We start from the raw sequence: 20,690 nt of genomic DNA, 5'->3' as shown, positions 1-20,690 counted from the left end.
TCCGTGGAACACTGGTTCATACCTTAAGCCTGCTATCAATAGCTTGATTATGGATAACCCTGCAATCACAAGGATAGACACACACAATACCTACAAGCATACACCCATTACGGTTAGCCTAAACTATCAGCACTAACAAGCAGACGAAGAAAAGGTATTATAGGCTAAACAGGAGAGCAAGGGACTGCTTGTCTACCAAATCCAAGGGCTGGTTGCTTCTAACCCCTCAGTCTTGACCACGTGATAGCCCCTCGTTGCCACTTGTTACCATCTCCAGTGCTCTCTCCAAGATAGAGTTGGAAAATATTATCCTAATATTACTTAATGGTACTCAGAAACATATATCTAATGTATTATCTATTTATTCCATAGTTGTAAGCTAACGAACAATTTATTTATATCTTCAATTCTATTTAGATTTATCCTCATCATTACCGCCAAATTTCTACCTACAGAAATATTATAGTGAATAAAGGAATCGCTGGTGTAAGTCGATTGTGATTCTGACCTGTGTGTGGCAGAATGTGGTTAGGCGGATGTGATAATGCCCGATGATTATTTCTGGGCGATATTCTCCTCCTTGCCTATATCGTGCCATATGAATTCAACTAGGGACAGCTTATAGTATTATCGTAACTTTAAGATTTGAATCGATGCAGTTACTATGAAATTGAATTGATATAATTCATAGGCTTAATGTCACACTTAGAAATTAATCCTTATATTATTTGTGTGTGCGGAACATACCTGGAATCGTCCCTCTTGCTGTGTAGAACCTGAGTGCTTGAGTTTCCTCTAATATTGTCAGTTCAGTGCATTATTAACCAGATCAGAATTTGCTTTATCCTTATATGAAAGTTTATGATTAATAAATCAGATTGACAGAATATGAATCCATTAGACTTTTGTGCCATGCTTTATGTGTTTCATTTTATTATTAATCAAAATCATCAAATTAGATATGCTGGGAACTTTCTGTAGGTTTATTAGCAGATTATTATCAGATTACCAGACAAACTAAACAGTTTGTATTAATTAATCTCAATATATTTTTGGTCACACTCAATTATTCTGATACCATTACTTATTATACAGTATACAATTCTATTTATGTTATTAACTTATTTACTGTACTTTGTTTCTTTGTTTTCTGAAAGTGAACGCATCCACAGAAGATTAATTACAGATTTAAGTTCGGATGCTAAGTTAATAGGAATCTGTGTACGTATATTATATATTAAGACTGTTTTAGACTCTACTGATTATGTCAGCATTTCACATTTAACTATCCATCATACGAATTAGATATTCTTCTTTTTTGGTTTCTAAGATACTTACCTGGATCGGCTCTCCTCTGACTGATTCCTGACGCTTTTTCCTTTCTGACTATTCCTCCTTCCTCACCCGTACTTTTTTATGCCCTCTCTATATGTCCCTTGACTCCCATGCAAGCTTAACTTTTATGGTGAGTGAAAGGCACGAACAATGGGAGAGTCGTGACTTATTCTTGAGTCACGTCCTCCCATCTTAAATGATATATAAGGGATTCATTTGTATTAATTAATCTTTTCATTTGGTTTAATACACTCAGCCCAAATGAATCTTTAATTATTAACACTTTCTTTAATTATCTATATATTCTTTAATTATTAATTTAATTAATATTATATCGTTTAATTAATTCAATTAATATTATATTGCTTAACTGATTCAATTCATATTATATTGCTGATAGAAATAAATGGATGATTAATCAGTACTAAATAAGTGTATTAATTATATTTTAATTTAATTTTAATTTTTGTTCTTTTGTATTTTAATTTTATTATTATTAAATTATATTTCAAAGTGGGGACATTACAATCAGAAACTCATTGGCACTCAGAACTCTGGTTTGTGTCCCCAGATTTCTTGCTAACAATTGTAATTATTGTCATGCATAAAATCTATCAGTTTCTGGTTTGGGTCTGGTATACATTTTAAATTATTATTGCAGAGTAAGGTTCAATGGAATAACAAATGATCTAGTATATAATTATGTTTTTCCATTGTATGATGTAAGTAGTATGATTTGGTACCAAAATTGAAAATTGAGAAACAGAGATGCATATTTTTTGTATGCAGTTTGGAGCAATTCATTTGCCTCCAAAAAATGAGCCTTCGTGTTGTCCCATGAGTGAGATATAATGTCATATTGCATCAAGTTATGGATTCTAATTTCGCAGCTGACAATTGCACCATGTTGTTCAGGATGCATGAAACTTTAGTTGTTAAATTTCAATCAGATTTGAATAAGCAGGTAATTTAAAAATTTAATTTGTACTTTGATCACAATCCAATATCAATGGATGATATCAATAAATCACCATACACAGCAATACATGAAATCTGAACTGCACTGATGTAATAACTCAATCGGCTGTGGATATTCAATCTGCCTGAAGATGACTTCACTCTGTCACAGAATGAATATGATCTGTCACAAATGAATACGGACTGCTTTGCTCTGCCACAAAGGAATGTCGACTGCAATGAATGGATATCAATAGACTGTGATATCGAACTGCTGTAGCTATCAAACTTGCTGTATGTGTTTGTTGATTGTCTGCCGTAGAATATCGATCTGCTTGTTGTATCGTCTGCTGCCAAGGAGGAGAAATATAATCTCCTTTATATCCATCAAGGGTGACCTTCCCCAAGGGTCGGCACCCTACAAAGAATCACGACCCAATGAAGGGTGGTGACTTTCAACATAAGTCGACTACTTAACAAATATTAACAAATGACCAATCGGTTTATACACATACCGAATATCATTAGCAAGCTTATTAATCATGCATATCGAATAAGGTATAAGGCATAATTAAATAGATAATCGTAACACAAAATGTGCAAGGCCGATAGGCCATTCACACATTTGGATTTGCTAAGTTGGCTTGAAGGAGACCGACTGATGCTATATCATCAACACTCCCTCTAAGCTAGGGAGGAATCCTTCTTGATCTCTACAAGTCACATCATCTCATCGTGATGAATAACACAATGACTACACTCATGTGTATAAAAGAAGCTTATCACCTCATCGTGATATTTGACCACAATGGCTACTCCCATATGTGGAAAGGAAAGATATCACCTCACTGTGATATCAACCATCATGGCTTCTCCCATGGATGGTGTAAGAATAGATATCACCTCACTGTGATATCAACCATTATTGTAAGATCGTCTCCTCACAATGATATTCACCAAGGCTCATCCAGAGGGTGAACACACAAGTACAAGAAAATCATCACAGACTCTCTCACGTGATGTTGTCATGGTGTCACACACATGACATCCACCGTAACTCATTCCAGAGGGTGGATCCACCATGGCTCATCCCAGAGGGTGGAAATAAGGGTTTTCACCTCAAATCTCTTCTCAAAGAGAAATGCATTAACAAGAGTTTACATTTTAAACTTCTCTCTCAAAGAGAAGAATGCATTAGTATAAAATATAAATAGATCAATGATGCTGAGACTCAATCTCAGCTAGTGCTTCATTCTCCACCATACCAAGCTTATCTCGAAAGTACAAAAATTTTATCCTGGAGAGAGGCTTGGTGAGAATGTCTGCCGTCTGCTCATCACTACTAATGTATCTCAACTGAATAGCATTCCTTTCCACCATGTCTCTAACATAGTGATACTTGATCTCCACATGCTTTGTTTTGTCATGAAACACGGGATTGACAAAAAGCTTTACACAACTTTGATTATCACAATGGATAATAGTAGGCTCTAAGGATTGCCCAAACAATCCTGCAAGAAGCTTCCGAAGCCACACTACTTCTCGTGCTCCCACACATGCTGCAATATACTCGGCCTTTGTAGAGCTTAGTGCCACTGAAGACTATTTCTTGTTGCACCAAGAAATCATGGTAGAACCCAAACTATAACAACAATCAGAGTTGCTCTTCTGATCAGTGACACACCCTGCCCAATCGGAATCAGTATATCCATGCAGCTTCAAGTCCACATCGGAAGAATATCTTAGGCCATATCCAACTATGTCGCGCAAGTGTATCTCAGTATATGTTTTGCTGCAACTAGATGTATTTGCTTTGGTTCACACATGAATTGGCTAAGTGCACTTGCTGCATAGCAAATATCTGGTCTAGTATTGACTAGGTACATCAAAGACCCAACCATCTGCCTTTATAGTGGAGAATCCACTAGATCCGAAATAGCTGTAGCCTCTCTTAACTTATGCAAGTTGGTCTCCATAGGTGTGGACATGGATTTACAATCCATCATACCAAATCACTTTAGAATGTCAATGGTGTAATTCCCTTGACTCAGAATGATCCCATCGGATTTCTGCCAAACTTCTAACCCAAGGAAGTAGTGCAATAAACCAAAATCCTTCATCTCAAATTCAGAAGCTAACTCCTTGCATTTGATAATAAGATGATCTTCTCCAGTGGTGATAAGTAAGTCATCAACATAAAGAATTAGGATTAATGCTTCCCCATTAATTACCTTGAAGTACAAGTTTGAATTTGTATCATTCTTGGAGAAGCCCAAGCCTATTAGGTAATGATTTATCCTTTCGTACCAAGCACGTGGAGCCTGCTTAAGGCCATACAATGCCTTCTTCAACTTGCAAACATGAGACTCCTTGCCATGTACTACAAATCCTTCAGGTTGTTTAATATATGCTTCTTCCTCGATTACACCATTTAGAAAAGCCGTCTTTACATCCATTTGGTGAATCTTGCATCCTTTAGATGCTGCAATAGCAATGATGGTCCTGATTGAAGTATATTGGATAACTAGAGCAAAGGTTTCCTCAGTCAATTCCCTCCTTTTGAGAGAATCCTCTAGCGACAAACCTAGCCTTATATTTCTCAATACTACCATCAGTAGCATTTTTGATTTTAAAGAGCCATTTAGAAGAAACAATAGACTTACCTTCTGGTCTAGGTACAATGTCCCAAATATCATTCTTTAGAATTGATTGATACTCTTCTGCCATGGCATCTTTCCAAACCTATTGATTAGTAGCTTCCTCAAAACTGGTAGGTTCTGATTCAATGATTTTACTCATCAATGCAACATAGCTAGAGAACTTATGAGGTCTCTTAGTTTATCTAAATGTTCCTCTTGGGGCTGCAAAAATTTCAGCCTCTTGCATCATTTTCCTCGCCCAAAGAGGTCTTTTCTTACCAATCACAATGTCAGTAGGCCCATCAGTAGGTTTCAAGGGCTCATTTGGATCATCATCTTCTTCAGTTCATGAGTTTCCCTCTAAATCTCAGGAGTATGGTCGTCTTCCATATTTTGAGGAGGCTCTTGATCTTCATTGTCCATCTCATGGATGCCCTTGGATTTTTTGAATGCAACATCCTCTTCAAATGTCACATCCCTACTTAAATCAATTTCTGCCTTGGAATATAGATTCTGTAGGCTTTTGATGTTTCACTATAGCCTACAAATATTCCCTTCTTGCCAGAAGATTCCGACTTTGTCCTTTTATCTTTGGGTATATTTATATACACTGAACAACTAAAGATCCTCAAATGACTTACATCCGGCTTCACCTTTGTGAATGCTTCTTCGGGTGTCTTATTCTCCAAAATATGGTGAGGGCATCTATTTTGAACATAGACAGCAGTTTCAGAAGTCTCAACCCAAAAAGAAGTTTGAAAATTTTGATCATGGATCATGGCTTTGGCTACTTCCACGATAGTTCTATTTTTCCTTTTTGCTACACCATTCTATTGAGGATTATAAGGAACACAAAACTCCCTCTTAATCCCAGCTTCAATGCAAAAATTATGGAAGTTACCGGAGGTGTACTCTCCTCCATTATCGGATCTCAAGACTTTGATCCTCTCCCTGGATATGTTCTCTACTTGAGCTTTGAATTCCTTAAATCTCATAAGTACCTCTTCAGATTCCTTACTCTTCAAGAAATAGATCCAAGTATTTCTTGAGTAGTCATCAATAAAAATAACATAATACAAGAAACCACTCAAGGACGCAACAGACATAGGACCACATAAATCTGAATGAATGAGCTCTAAAATATATTTGGATCTACTTTCACTAATATGAAATGTACCTTTAGTATTCTTACTGTTGTCATTTTATGGCACCCTTGGTCCATCAGAGAGAACCGATCAGAGATACGATCCATGGACCGACACTGCCCCAGTTGATCAAGGAGAAAAGCATTGGAATTATGAAGTGTGAAGTGTTGTTTTGTCAGGAGGAAGTCCCTTCCTTAGCTTCTCTTTCCTCTTCCCCCGAAGTTCCTCCCTTTCCTTTCCTCCTTTTCTTTCCCCGGAACTCCGAAACCCCGAGGTTCTAAAGTTCCTTTCCTTGCCTTTTTCTAGTTCCTCGGAACTCCAGAATCCCGAGGTTTCGAAGTTCCTCCCTTAGCCTTTTCTCTCTAGTTCCCCGGAACTCCGAAACCCCGAGGTTACGAAGTTCCTTACCTTTGCCTTCTCCCTTTTCTTCCCGGAGCTCTGGAACCCCGAGGTTCCGAAGCTCCTCCCTTTCCTTCCCCCTCCTCTTTTGTTCTCTAGAACTCCGAAACCCTGAGGTTCCTTTCCCTTGCCTTCCCCGAAACTCCGGAACCTCGAGGTTCCGAAGTTCCCTCCTAGTCTTCTTCCCTTATCCATAACTCCGGAACCTCGAGGTTCCGAAGTTCTTCCTCTTGGCCTTTTCCTTTCCTGGAACTCTGGAACCCCGAGGTTCCAAAGTCCCTTCCTTGCTCTCCTTTCTCCTCTCCGGAACTCCTGAACCAGGAGATTTCGAAGTTCCTTCCTTGTCCCCCCCAACTTCGGCAACCCGAGTTCCCGAAGTCTTCCGACTTCCTTCCGGCTTGCAATACTTCCTGATGGTGTGATCAACACTCAAGGTCTTTAATACTCCAACAATTCTAGCAACCAGTTTTCTATATAAAGGCTGTTAAGCCTCATTGTAAAGGGTTCTCTCCCTACTGGCTTGAGCTATTCTATGCTCTTTCACTTCTCTTGAAGACTTGTATATTTTTGCATTTCTACAACTGTAAGTTCGGCCATTGGCCTTTGAATGAATTGAAATTATCTTTCTTGCCTTCCTTCAACTTATGCATGCTGTGTATGTTTCCTTACCTTCATCATAGGTGTATGTTTTGTGGCTCTTCTCTCATATATGCTGTGTTAATTTATTTCTGAGCGTGACTTGTGGGAAATCTTCTCCCCTTTGATATTTAGCGAAATTCTAACCTCCATACATACATTGGGGTCACTCATGCAACTGAAGTTAGTGCATCTTTTGGGTATTTCAGTTGATTCTTTGTGCCATTTTTGGTGGAGAGAGAAACATCTCTTATCTTGGTGCATCACCTCCTTTCATTTTAAGCATTTCTCTCTTCCCTTTTCCTCTGCAAGCTGTTAGGATAGGTTTAGAAGTAAGTTTTGAAGTGTTGAGTTGGTTCAACATCTGCACTTGGATTGAGAAGGAAGTCGACCTTCTCCGGAGGTTCAACCCCCTTGCACAAGGTCCCACACTTCGGGGTTGTTTCCATGTTTCACAAGGTTGCTGAGTTGATAGCTCAGCAAGGGTGCAAGCTTTTGTGACAACACTTACCCAATGCGCAACCTTTGCAAGTGCCTTCATGCTCCTGGTTGAGTTTTGGAAGGCCTGTAACCATCTTCTCCATTGTAGGTAGTGCACGAAAGTGAAGGTGACCCAATCTTCTATGCCAAATCTCACAAGTACTTGATGAGTCATGAAGTAAGGCTTCAGGAGGATGAGTGCAAAGTCTGTAAAGACATCCATGACGAACTCCAATGACTTGAGCCGTCTTGATGTTTGATTTCTTTGGCCATGCAAGGACTTTGCCATCTATGAATGCAATTCGATATCCTTTGTCTTCCAAGGCTGATATGGAGATAAGATTTCGCTCAATTCCCAGAACGAATAGTACATCATTCAATTGCAAGGAAATGCCTGAATTTAAGTGAAGAGAGGAGGTCCCAACTCCTTTCACGGAGTAACTAGTATCATCTCCAATGATCACTTACTCATTTGAATTTCTCTCCACCAAATCATTTAGATGTCCTCTAAATCCGGTAATGTGGCGAGATGCACCACTGTCAATTAACCAAGTATTGTGGTTGGTAGGGACATTACTTGAAAGGGCTGAATAGAATATGAATCCATCTGAATTCTTTTGTGGAAGAGTCTCACCAACATCCGCAATGGAAGCTTGAGGCATAGGCCTAGTTGGACATTCCTTTGCATAGTGACCATATTAGTCACATCTAAAGCATTGGACTTTTGAAAGATTCTTCCTTCTTTTGAATGTAGGAGCACCATTGGATTCCTTATCTTTCTTCCTTTTGAAATGTCCTTTCTTACCCTTCTTCTTTGAGGAGTGAGAGGCAAGAACATGAATATCTTCATTTGTAGAGCTTTGGCCAATGCCTCGTAGCCAATCTTGACTCTTCTTGAATGCAGTTTGTCTTCAATCGATCAAACTTAGGGAGTTTTGATGTTGCGCTTATCCCTTGTATAAATGACTCCCATGATGAAGGGAGACCATTAAGTGCCAACATGGTTAATTCTTTGTTATCTATAGTGTGTCCAATGGTAGAGAGTTGATCTCTCAATTCGGTAATCCTCATGAAGTATGAGATGATTGATTCTCCTTTCATCATCTTGATGTGGTGAAGTTTTTGCTTCAATGCAAGAGCTTGACTCGTGTTGTTGATCTCATACATCTCCTCTAATGTCTTGAACATGTCATATGCCGTCGTCAATTTGGAGATAACTGGCACAATGTGATCCTTCACAGAGTCAACCAACATTTTCTTTGCTTTGGTGTTCTTTCTCTTCCATTGAAGCTTCTCATACTCTTCAGTTGGTTCCGGTACCCGCTTTCTCCACGAATTCGTCTAATTCGTTTTCCTCCAAGGCAAGCATAACTCTAAACTTCCGAGAGACAAAGTTTGATGCACCCTCCAGTCTGTCTTCAACTTTAAGTCCGCTCACCATCTTGACGTTGATAGATGTAATCAAACTCAAAGGCAATAATGGAGGATAACCTTGCTTCTATGGATCTGATCTGATCATTTCTTAATCCTGCTCTGATACCATGTTAAATTTCAATCAGATTTGAATAAGTAGGTAATTTTAAAATTTTATTTGTACTTTGATCACAATCTGATATCGATGGATGATATCAATAAATTACCATACACAACAATGCATGAAATCTGAAATGCACTGATGTAATAACTCGATCTGCTGTGGATATTCAATCTGCTTGAAGATGACTTCACTCTGTCACAGAATGAATATGATCTGCCACAAATGAATACAGACTGCCACAAGAAATTTGCTCTGCCACAAATGAATGTTGACTGCAATGAATGGATATCAATAGACTGTGATATCGAACTTGCTGTATGTGATCATTGATTGTCTGCCGTAGAATATCGATCTGCTTGTTGTATGGTCTGATGCCAAGGAGGAGAAATATAATCTCCTTTATATCTGTCAAGGGTGACCCTTCCCCAAGGGTCGGCACCCTACAAAGAATCACGACCCAATGAAGGGTGGTGACTTTCAACATAAGTCGACTACTTAACAAATATTAACAAATGACCAATCGGTTTATACACATACTGAATATCATTAGCAAGTGTATTAATCATGCATATCGAATAAAGTATAAGGCATAATTAAATAGATAATCATAATACAAAATGTGTAAGGCCGATAGGCCATTCACACATTTGGATTTGCTGAATTGGCTTGAAGGAGACCGACTGACGCTATATCATCAACATTAGTGATGAAAATTATTCCCATTCTACCAAGTCTAATTTTATTTTTCCTATTTGTCATGATCTTTTGCTTGACACTTTGTTTTTAAGCTTGTCTATTTTCTTTTATGTTTGGTAGGACGTCTCTGGTATTTTGTACCATTTATTAATACCATTCTCGTGTTTGTGTTAATTATTTCATTCTTACCATATTATAGGGTTCCAAAATGCGTCTTTGGATGCCTTTTTTAATTTACTCGCGTTTGTGTAGATTCCTGCTTTGAGACTCCAAAATTTTTCTGTCATCAATTTTGTATTTTGTTGGACTTTTGTTCAAGAAAGCTTGATGTCCATGAGCAAAGAATTGTTTTTCTTGTTTTGGCATTTACTACAGAAAATTTACAGTTTCCTAGATAGCTTATTTTTATATAAAATTTTAAAATGTTTGTTTTTTTGGTTTTTTGAGTGCTGGAAAAAAGGGGACAATTAGCTGTCCTTGAGACGGTCGGGAGATGTCTCAGATGTCCTTGACATGTCTCAAGGATGGCCGGCCGCCCATCTCCACTCTGTCCCCAAGCCATCGCCCCATTTTGGGAACACCCATGATGTTTTGGAAAATTTTGGGGATGGCTGGGAAACATCTCTAAGCCATCCCCCATCCCCGAGACGTCCTCGGTGCAGGTACATGGGCAAAAAATCTTGGGGATGTGTCCCTGTGTGCCCTTGACTAATTGAAGCAGAGGAATCAGGCAGAGAACCTGTCACTTAAGATTAGCCTTAGTAGACCTCAGGAATGCAAATCTTGCTGAAGTCCACATGATGTAAAAAAAAGCAAATCCAAGTAAACAAGGCATACAGTTCAATGACAAGGAACCAAGTTGACAAAAAGGTATGTTTTGAAATTTTAAATGCTTTTGAAAGTTCTAAGGCAACTCCAAGTAAAGGCATATAGTTCAATGACAAGAAACCAAACTGACGAAAAGGTATGCTTTGAAATTCTAAATGCTTTTGAAAGTTCTAGGGCATTGGATTTGGTTCAAAGCAACATAGAAAAATCTAGTAGTATAGTGTTAAAAGTGAGCCATTCTGATCAGAATACCTCCATACCAAATAGATAAGAACCTGCTATGAGAACAAAAAAGTGTCAAATGCTTTTGATGCACTGGATCTGATTGAAAACAACACAAAAAAATATGGTACTAAATTGTAAAAGGCTGGCCCTTCTGATCGGTATGCTTCCATGCTATATGCTATATTCGAGTCACTGGATTTGGTTGAAAACAACACAAAAAGATCTGATAGTATAGTTTAAAAAATCGGCCCTTGTTTTCAAAATGCCTCCATGTTATATAGGTAAGGATCCCAAATAACATAAAAGTCTCCTTACTTGTGAAGAGCTTGAAGGAATGTAGTTTGATGAATCAGGACATCAATAAAAAGAAAATAGAGATGGCTGTCTTAAGACCAGTGATAAAAGGGTAAAACAAGTTAAAAGGGAGTAGTGTTCACCTCTATGGAACCCAGAGTAGTGGAGACAGGTGGAAATCATCCATCTGTAGCTTTCTCCAAAATAGATAGATTTCACCTGATTGGTGAAACTTGCGAGGCCACGGGGAAAGTTCTTATTGTAAAGCAGACTCTTGTTCAATTTTGGAATAAACATTTTTGGAATGTGGTAGGGATGGGGGTGGAGAAGACATGGAGATTTCTCATAGATAAATCATTACTGGAAATGAAGATATGATTCTCATCCATGAGACAAGGATTAGCAACACCAAACTTGAATATAAGAAATCAGAAATTCTAATTGCAGAATGAATCTATGCATGGAACTAAAGAATTGAGTGGTTGGTGACCCTCAATATGCATTGAAATTTTGGTCTTGTTTTTTTCTTGGGACTGAAAGGAGAAGTTACATCCCAGGAACTAGGCTCGGATATGATTATAAAGTAGTTATTGTATTGGGAGATGATTACCTCTCAGTATGATAATTCATACTGCTTTTGGAAAACTGAGAACCACTAATCAATATTATTATAGAGCAGGTAGATTACATCTTATACATCAGTTCTACAGGTGATGCAAGTCTATCTAGTTTCTTTTCTACTTCTTGCAAGAACAGTTCAGTGTGATTTAGTTTCTAGCACAAAAATGAATGGGAAGAATGCAAAGATAAGTTCAAATGCTTATTGATCTCATTGAATGTTGTCACCTTTATTTATTTGATAGTCTCTAGCCATGAAGCTTGCATGGAGGCTCCCTGAACAAAAGAATTAGAATTGGACTTGAGTTATAAATCAGAAACTAGAATACAGCACAAAATGTGAAGAAGAAATATCATCATAGCCTCATAGGTATATGGGCAATTTAAGGTTCCTTTATATGGAGACACAGGAAATCCTCAAGTGGTTCGAACCAAGGCTGTTTTGGTAGGTAAATGATGGTAACTATTGGAAACTTCTGGCATGGTCAATTGGTTTTCGTTGTTTAACGAAAAAACAATCTTAAAAAGATCTTGATTGAATTTCAGGAATCCTAGGTTGCTTCCAAGTTAAAAGATTAAATTTCAAATTTTTATCAATACTTCAGATTTGGGAGAATTGTCATCGAGACTTGAACAAAATTCCTCAATTATGTTTGTGAAAAGGGCTTCATCAACTTCCTTGTTAGCTTCTTCATGCATGTCCATCTTTTCACATCTTATGATGTGATGATCCTCATTTATCAGCACCTTTGAAAAGTGGCCTTCAACCTCTTGTTGTGTATTCCCCATGGTATCCGGCATGGTCTTTTCTTTTTGTTCAACAACCTTTTGGTACTGCATAAGTCAGATATGAGAGTCGCCAGCTATGATTGCTTTTTCCTCTTGGAAGAGATTAGCAAGATCACTTTGTTGAGATTCAAAATTCTCCACTGCTGCATTTGTTCGTGGTGCCTCAAATTCAAGATTTTTTGATGGTGAAGGACGCTTGTCTTGATTTCTAGTTATATAACTAGGAGCAGTATTTGGATACGACCTCTTTGGAATGTCATCGTAAGGGGGAGAGAATACACCTTGAGCTATTTGCTTTTTGAGGGCAAGCAACTCATTAGCCAACTTTGCACCATGGTTGTTCCCTTGGTAGACAATGATTCCAAAGGAGAATTTTCTCTAGACCCATTTGGCTCTATCTTTATCTTACCCGCAAGGATAAGATCATCTTCAACCTCAACTGCTAAGGCTTGTGTAGCTGCAAGGTCTCTTGGAACTGCCCTTCTCAACTAGACACTCACCCCAGGCAACTGAGCATTAATGAAGAAACACTTCAAATTTTCAGCAGTGGGTTGAGCCACTGTTGGAATTCTCTTAGACAACTTGTTGAATTTAGCCACAAACTCTTGTATGGGTTCATGTGACTCCTTTTTCATTTGAGTCAGTTGTGCTAACAATGCATGCACATCCTCTGCAGGCTTGAACCTCTTTTCAAACTTTCTTCTGAGAGTAGCTCAGTTTGTGATGGTTTGTGGTGCGAGGTGGTAGAACCAATCTGCAACCACACCTTGTACAGTTTCAATGAAAAGTCTCACTGGAGCATCCTCATGTTCAACACCAAACACACCACATGCAATATAGAAGGCAGCAATGTGCTCATCTAGATGTTGTCTTCTATCTCCAAAGAACTTGGGAAAGTTCTTCCTTGAACCATCAAGAAGAGCATGTAAAGGCGGAGTCAGATTCAACGGACCAAAAGCATTACCCCAAGGACCTTGAGCAGCGATTTTACATGTCCTTGGTGAAAGCTTGACAAATTACAAGAAAAGAAATCACAAAGAAGAGGATACCGGTATACTTCAACAAAAAGCATGAGGCCTTTAGATGCGTATCGTATCCCTAGTAGAGTCGTGTTGTGCGTATCGCACACACACCTCGTGTTTGACCGGGGACCCCTGTTCTAGGTTATATCCGCTCGGTGGAAGAGAGAAACTGCCAAGTTGTCCTCATCACTTGAAGTCTTTGCCAGTAAAACGAAGTCCAAAAGTTTGAAAATGACCAAAAGGTCCGAAGTTGGCAAAAGGTGTAAGAGGTCCGAAGTTTGCAAATGACCAAACAGATCTGAAGTTGCCAAAACCCCGAAAATGCCAAAAATCGTGCAAGGGTAAGATGAAAGTTTTAAAAGCTCCCAAAGCATGTAAAACGCCAAAGTTCAGCAACTAAACTGCACGAAGTATGAGGTTTTAAGAAGCCTTGCAATCGCCATTAAATCGCCGAAGTTCGCATATGTGAGGTAAATCACAAAAGTAAAAGTTTGAAATCGCCCCTAAAGCCCCGATTTTTGCTAACTTACGGTGAAGTGTCAGAAGGGCAAAATTGGCAAAGTGCCTCCAAAACCCGAAGTTGAGGTGAAATGTTTGAAAAGTTTTTTTTAAGAAGTTTGCAAAATGCTCCAAAGCTCCAAAAATCGCAAAAAAGGTAAACCCTGCGAAGTGTTTTAAGCTTGGCAAAACTACCCAGTGGGCCGAATTTTGGACCCTGGGGCTAAATTTGAAAATTCAAAAGTTAGCAAAAATGTCTAAAAGGTCCGAAAATGCTTTTTAATTTTCCAAAAGACCCCTAAAGGTCCGAAATACACTTAAGTCATCCAATTTTGGACCCAGGCGCCGAAATTCGAAAATTTGATAAGCGTTAAAATTCATCCAAGAACTCCGAAATTCGCCAAAGGCATTGAAGGTCCGAAATTGATAAAGGCGTTAAAAATCACGAAAACTCCAAAGGCGTGAAAGCACCGAACTTTGGACCCCAAGGGTGAAATTGAAAATATTTAGAGTCGCCGAAAGGCGTGAATGGGCTGAACTTCAGACCCTAAGGGCAAAGTTTTAGAATTTGCAAAGTCGCCGAAAACGTTAAAAGGTCCGAAAAGAATGCAGCCTCCGAAGTTCACGCAGGTCGGGCAAATGCAAAGTATAAGTTTTGGAAGGGCCTCCATATTCGCCGAAGGGTCCGAAGTTGGAAGATAAAACGTAGTTGAAATTCCAAAGTCCCCTACTTCTCCGAAAATCGCGACGCACAGGCCCAAATATAGGGAATTCGAAATTGATAAACCCCCCCCCCCCCCAATTCTCCGAAATTCACCAGAAAGGGCATGAGTGTTAGGATTTTAAAATTTGCAGGAGATCTTCAAACCTCCCGAGTCGCGCTATAAGAAGTTTTCAAAACGCCATAAACCCATTCAAAATGCCCAAGACTCCAAAGGTAAAATCATGCAGAAGTAAATCGCCCAAACACCATCAAGACCAAGGATCAGATTTCACATTCGAAGAGAAAGGAGAAGCATTTTCAAGATACATCTCACAAAGAGCTTCTCAAGCCAGACGTTGTAATTAAATTTAATATTTGTTAAATTAATTAATTAATTTTTCAAATTAACTTAATGAAGTGAAATTGGTTGATTGATCGCAGGACGTCATCGAAGAACCAGGAGAAGGCCTCAAACGCAAATCAAGGAAGGATCACAATCCAAGGCCAAGCGCTGGAAGCTAGAGGAGAAGGATGCAATGCAAGATCAAAGCGATGAAGCATTGGGAAGCGTGCCACCCAGGACCAAAGACCGAAGAACATTCCAAATGCAACAATCATGCATTCTCAGGAAAAATGGACGACAACTTGAAGCGCAACTTGGAGACGCGATCGCAAGCGATCAAGAATGAGGAGCGTGTTGCAGAGCGCGAGACAAAGCATTGGGAAGCGTGCCACAACCTGAACCACAGAGTTGAAGTCCACTGGCAAGATTGAAGACAAAAAGCAAAAGAACACTCTGTCTATGCATTCTCAAGAAAGTGCACAGCTAGATTTAAGTCCAGAAATTCAGTTTTAAAATTGAAACTGCTTTATTATATCTGCCTATGGGTCCCGTGCGAGATATTTTTGTGGATAAACTATTCCCAACCACCAAGAAGACCGGATAAACCTGAATTAAAGCCAAAAGTGGCAGGTAGTTGAGATATTTGTTGGTTGGATAACTGGAATTAATTGGGCATAGGATAAAGCTGCCAACTTCTATAAGGCAGATCAGGACCCTTGGATGCAGTCCATCCTGGCCTTTGATTCAATATTGTAAAAACTATAAAAGGCAGAGGCCTTTCTTTTGTAAGGAGGGGGGAGATAATTAGACTTGGTGAGAGAGTAAGATTTTAGAGTTAGAATAGGTTAGATTTTAAGCAGTAGCATAGAGATGCTGCAAAAATTGTTGTAATAGGCAGCTGAAATCAATATATAGACATTGATTTGGTGTTTATTGTCTTGTTTTCATCCTGTTTGCATGGTTTCTCTCAGCATTTTAGATAGATCTTTCTGTTTTGGGTGTGCAGGTATTTGATAGATTCAGGCTCATACCATTGAGGATATACTGATTGTGTATCCTTTTGGATGGTTAACCTGAGCCTTTAATTGTGCTTAGTTCAATTGCAGATGTCCGTCTAAGCTACGCCAGAATTGGGTGCTTAGCCGTGCGTCTCCAGTCTGAAAATCTTCCAAGTCCCTTTGAAGATTGTACCGTTCCTGCAAGGTTGTGAGCTATTCTGGCCAAGCAGGAATTGGTTATGTTGAATCCGTCTACCCGCATACCCGTGTTGTTAGTTTTAGATCTCCTAACCCTTTCCTTTTGCTCTTTATTGCGTAATTCGAGAATCGCAGCAGACCAGCTTGTTGCAAATCGTAAGTCCCCTTGTGCTCCCAGTAAATCACATCGACCACTGAGTAATCCCGCAGTCAAGACCTGACAATCAAAACCTTGAGGTCGTCTCCTTTGATCAAACGTAGAAAATAGCATTAGGGATTCCCTTATCTCAAGAGAGGATAGTATACTCAACAGGTTTATTCTATTCTACGTTGGCTGTATGGAGTTTGCAGCAATGCGATTTCAGACATGTCAACAAGTCGCCAAAAACTGTTGGTTGAAAATTTTGTACACCTGAGAAGATGTGCAAAATTGTGGTTCCAACCACAGTGTGGGAGTATAAAACTCTCCTAATTTAGGGAAGGCTCCCCCTTTTCTACTATTATTAACTAAACACTAATCTAATTTGGGGTGGGATGACGTCCTTTTCTCTTTTTTTCTTCTTCAGAAAAGACGATATTCTTTCCTCTTCCTAGAAAAGAAATAACAGTTTTGAAAACAAATGCAACAGCTTAAAGCAAGACAAGAGAGGAAATTAAGTTTCTTGAAAGCACAAAGACTTTAGTCACCTCCTTTGGGACGGAAAGCAGCAACCAAGCACAAAGTCTTGAGTTCCCACAATCCTACCTTTTTTCAGTTTGATAAAAACAATATACAGCATATGATAGCGCAAAGTCTACGAGTATGATGCACCTTTTAATCACTTAAAACAAGAACAACCACGAGCACAAAGTCTTGCAGCTCTTCTCAACTTTTAACTAATAACTAAATTAATTCAACTCTCACTATTTGCAGCACAAAGTCTGCAAGAAATTAGAGTGAAGCTCTTCTCAGCAACTTTTTACAATCTCAAGCAAATACAAAGAAATATTCCACTATGACAAAAGAACACAATGGACATGTAAGTATGGCTTCAACACAAAGTCTGAAACTCAAAACTCTTTTGATATTACTTGTGAGAAAACAGTTTACAAGTATAAAGCTCAAAGTCTCTATGATTGCAAATTTCTGCAGAGTTTTCTTTCTTGCTAAAAAGATACCAATCACTAAGGGCACCCTCGTGTATATATAGGTGAGGGGCTAAGAGAAAAAAGTGGGAGAAGTCTAACTAACTGAGACTTTTTCCACAACTGACTGTGACTTATTCAAATTACAGTCCTACTATCTTTCGACTTGTAATTTGTTTACATGTAAGTATAAGTTACAAGAATGCAAGTAATGTGAATACTTGCAATTACAATTTTTGACATTACATGTAATTTGTCAAAACTAAATTACAAATGCATAGTTGAAACTAATCTAAGTGTTTGAGACACAACTTTTTTTACATCATCCTTTGTCTAAGAGGTCTTCATGCTGCTACAAGATGCTGAAACTTGAAGTATTCATGATCGGTGAAGGTATTTGTTCGAGAACATCAACTTGCATCATTTGTCCATGAATGGTAATGACTGCGACCTTATGAAGATCAACCGCTAAACTTGAAGATAATGAGTATTCTTCATTGGTCACTGTAATAATGAAAGTCATTGCTTTTTGTCACCTAGTGTTGCTACAATGCATTCCTTTGCTGCATTACTTCTTCATTTGTCAAGTTCTCTCTTATCATGGCATTGACCTCCACATTTGGTAAAGGAAAGAAAAAGAACCGTCATCCCTGATTTTTGATAGGACTTGACTTAGCTACTGTTTTTTGCTTCATGGTTCATGCCATTTTGACCCTCTTTGTGCATATGACAACATACTTTTCATTTTACATCACTGTTGTCATCAACATATGAAAGCACTGGCACTGTCCTTACATGCATTGAAACTCTTTGCAATCGGGTCTTAAAACCCGATTGCAAGTATTGATCCTGCAAAGGGAAGACGTGGGAATGAGAGAACGTGGAGACAAGGAGAATTTTGGATCTTGGGAGGTGGAATGCGAGTGAAGTGGATTGCAGCGAACTTGGTATGCGGAAATGGAAGAATGCAAGTTGGGAAATAAAATTGAAACTTACACTTGCAGTCGGGTCTTGATTGAAGACCTGAATGCAAGTAAGCATTTTTGATTGGGTATAAGCTTGCAATCGGGTCTTGAAGCCCCAACTGCAAGTGTGAGATGAAGGTTGCAATCTTGTGGTAAGGATGAGCTTGCAATTGGGTCTTGGAACCCTGATTGCAAGTGAGCATACTTGCAAGGATGGTGAGAAGAACAAACTTGCAATTAGGTCTCTAGGACCCAACTGCAAGTGGGAAGGTTTGCAAGGGAGGGACAAACTTGCAATTGGGGTTTTGAGACCCGATTGCAAGTGCATATGTAATGCAATGCTCAAAGAAAAGGGGACTTTGCCATATGAAAAGCAAACAATGATCATAGCTAAGACACTTGCAATTGGGGTTTTGAAACCTGATTCCACTTGAAGGAAGTAGAATGAGATTTCAATACTTCACTCAAAGGCACAAATAGGCAAGCTAAGAAGAACCCCTTAATATTGTAGGATAATGGAGATGCAAGAAGAGGGGAATTGGGTCCTAAAAGCCCAATGCAAATGCAATATATGTTTCTCTTGGCCTTTGAGAGACACACTTGTAATTGGGTCCCAAACACCCGATTACAAGTAAAAGTGATTGCAACCTTTATAAAAGGGAAAGGACTAACTTGTAATCAGGTCGCAAATACCCGATTACAAGTAAAATTTGTAATTACATTCAAAAGCTCCTAAAACTTGCAATTACCTACTCAAAACCCGAATTTGCAAGCAACTTGCAATCGGGTTTCTAAGACCCGATTGCAATTAAAGTTAACTTGTAATGTGAGCAAAAGGTTCCTACTTGTAGTGAGGTAAAAAAGTTCCTACTTGCGGTGACCGACTTGAAACCCGAAATTGCATAGAAAGCTAGGAAAATGAAAGCCAAAACTAACCAAAACGTGGACAATGATGACAAAATCACCCACACATGATTAGACACCAACCAATATGAGTTTTTTGCCTCGTAGAACGTGCCTTAGAGAAGAAAACTATGAATTTTGACTAAAAATTTGTAGTTGTCTATTTTTTTAAAGTTCAAAAATTGAGATAACATATATAAGAAATGTTGACTTACTACTCTTGGAGGCTCATTGGTGGAGACCCCTCATAACAAGAAATATATAAATTGATGTCTAAGATTTAATGCCAAATGCACCGCTGATTTGGCATACCACTTATTGATGTTAGATGTGCCACTAAAACCACACAAAAGACATTTTCCAATTGTTGTGGAGGAAGAAAACCTAGCCTAAATATGAGTATTCATGCGGTTGGTATTTAAAAAAAAAAAGAGAGCCAGCTCTGCTAAAAAGTGTTCAATGGGGCCCTCCATATTTTCTCATTGTCAAAGTATTGAAAAATCAATCAATTAGATGACCTTGCATTGTCTAGTTCGTTGTGTTGTTTTAGCAGTATTAGGGAATGAATTTTTGTAAAAACAAAGATCATTGAATGATGCAATTAACCCCTTCAATGTCTGGTCAACATAAATCCATGTTTTGTTACATCAAATTCCATGATAAAATGACCTTGTTCTTTTTGTATTGTAAATTCGACATGATTGAAATCAGATGATTTGTGTAGGCAATAGAAAGCATTCAGAGGCATACCTCAAAGTTGTCTGTTATAACTGTTGAGACATGGACCAGCTAGGACTCGAACCTAGGACCTTCCATACACTGTTGGAGTGCTCTACCACTGAGCTACTGGCCCCTCTCAGACCAGTCCATCGTCAGTTCGGGTGTGGCTTATTTCCAACACCAACACCCCCCCTTAAGCCACACCTCTCGTGTGCTTGGGGCTCCTAGCCTGGACCTGGCTCTGATACCATGTTGAGACATGGACCATCTAGGACTCGAACCTAGGGCCAGTAGCTCAGTGGTAGAGCACTCCAGCAGCGTTGGAAGGTCCTAGGTTTGAGTCCTAGCTGGTCCATGTCTCAACAATAACTCTAGGTTTTTGTGTTAAGTTTGTAATAAGGTTCACTTCAATTATAATTAATATGCTTGACCTCACATTGCATAATCTATGGTGATTCCCATCGAAGAATATAACACCTAATTTCACCTTCATTCCCAAAACCCAATGGACACTTCTACCATACGCATACTAAAGATCAATCTAACAGTGCAGTTGGCACAACCTAAGTGAAAGGAGTATTAGAGAACTAATATATGGCCACCAAGGGAACCTAAATGGCCATGTACCAAACAAATG

At 38.8% G+C, this 20,690-nt stretch overlaps 1 protein-coding gene across 1 annotated transcript in view; it reads left to right on the top strand.

Moving 5' to 3' along the window:
• The window catches only part of LOC131051031 (arabinosyltransferase XEG113), a 142,858-nt gene that overhangs the window by 66,408 nt on the left and 55,760 nt on the right, over window positions 1-20,690 (top strand). The window lies entirely within an intron of this gene.

The sequence above is a fragment of the Cryptomeria japonica genome, chromosome 2 (assembly GCF_030272615.1).
Source record: "Cryptomeria japonica chromosome 2, Sugi_1.0, whole genome shotgun sequence".
Taxonomy (NCBI): Eukaryota; Viridiplantae; Streptophyta; class Pinopsida; order Cupressales; family Cupressaceae; genus Cryptomeria; species Cryptomeria japonica.
Note: the sequence above shows the minus strand (reverse complement) of the source record. Positions and strands in the feature narration are given on the sequence as shown.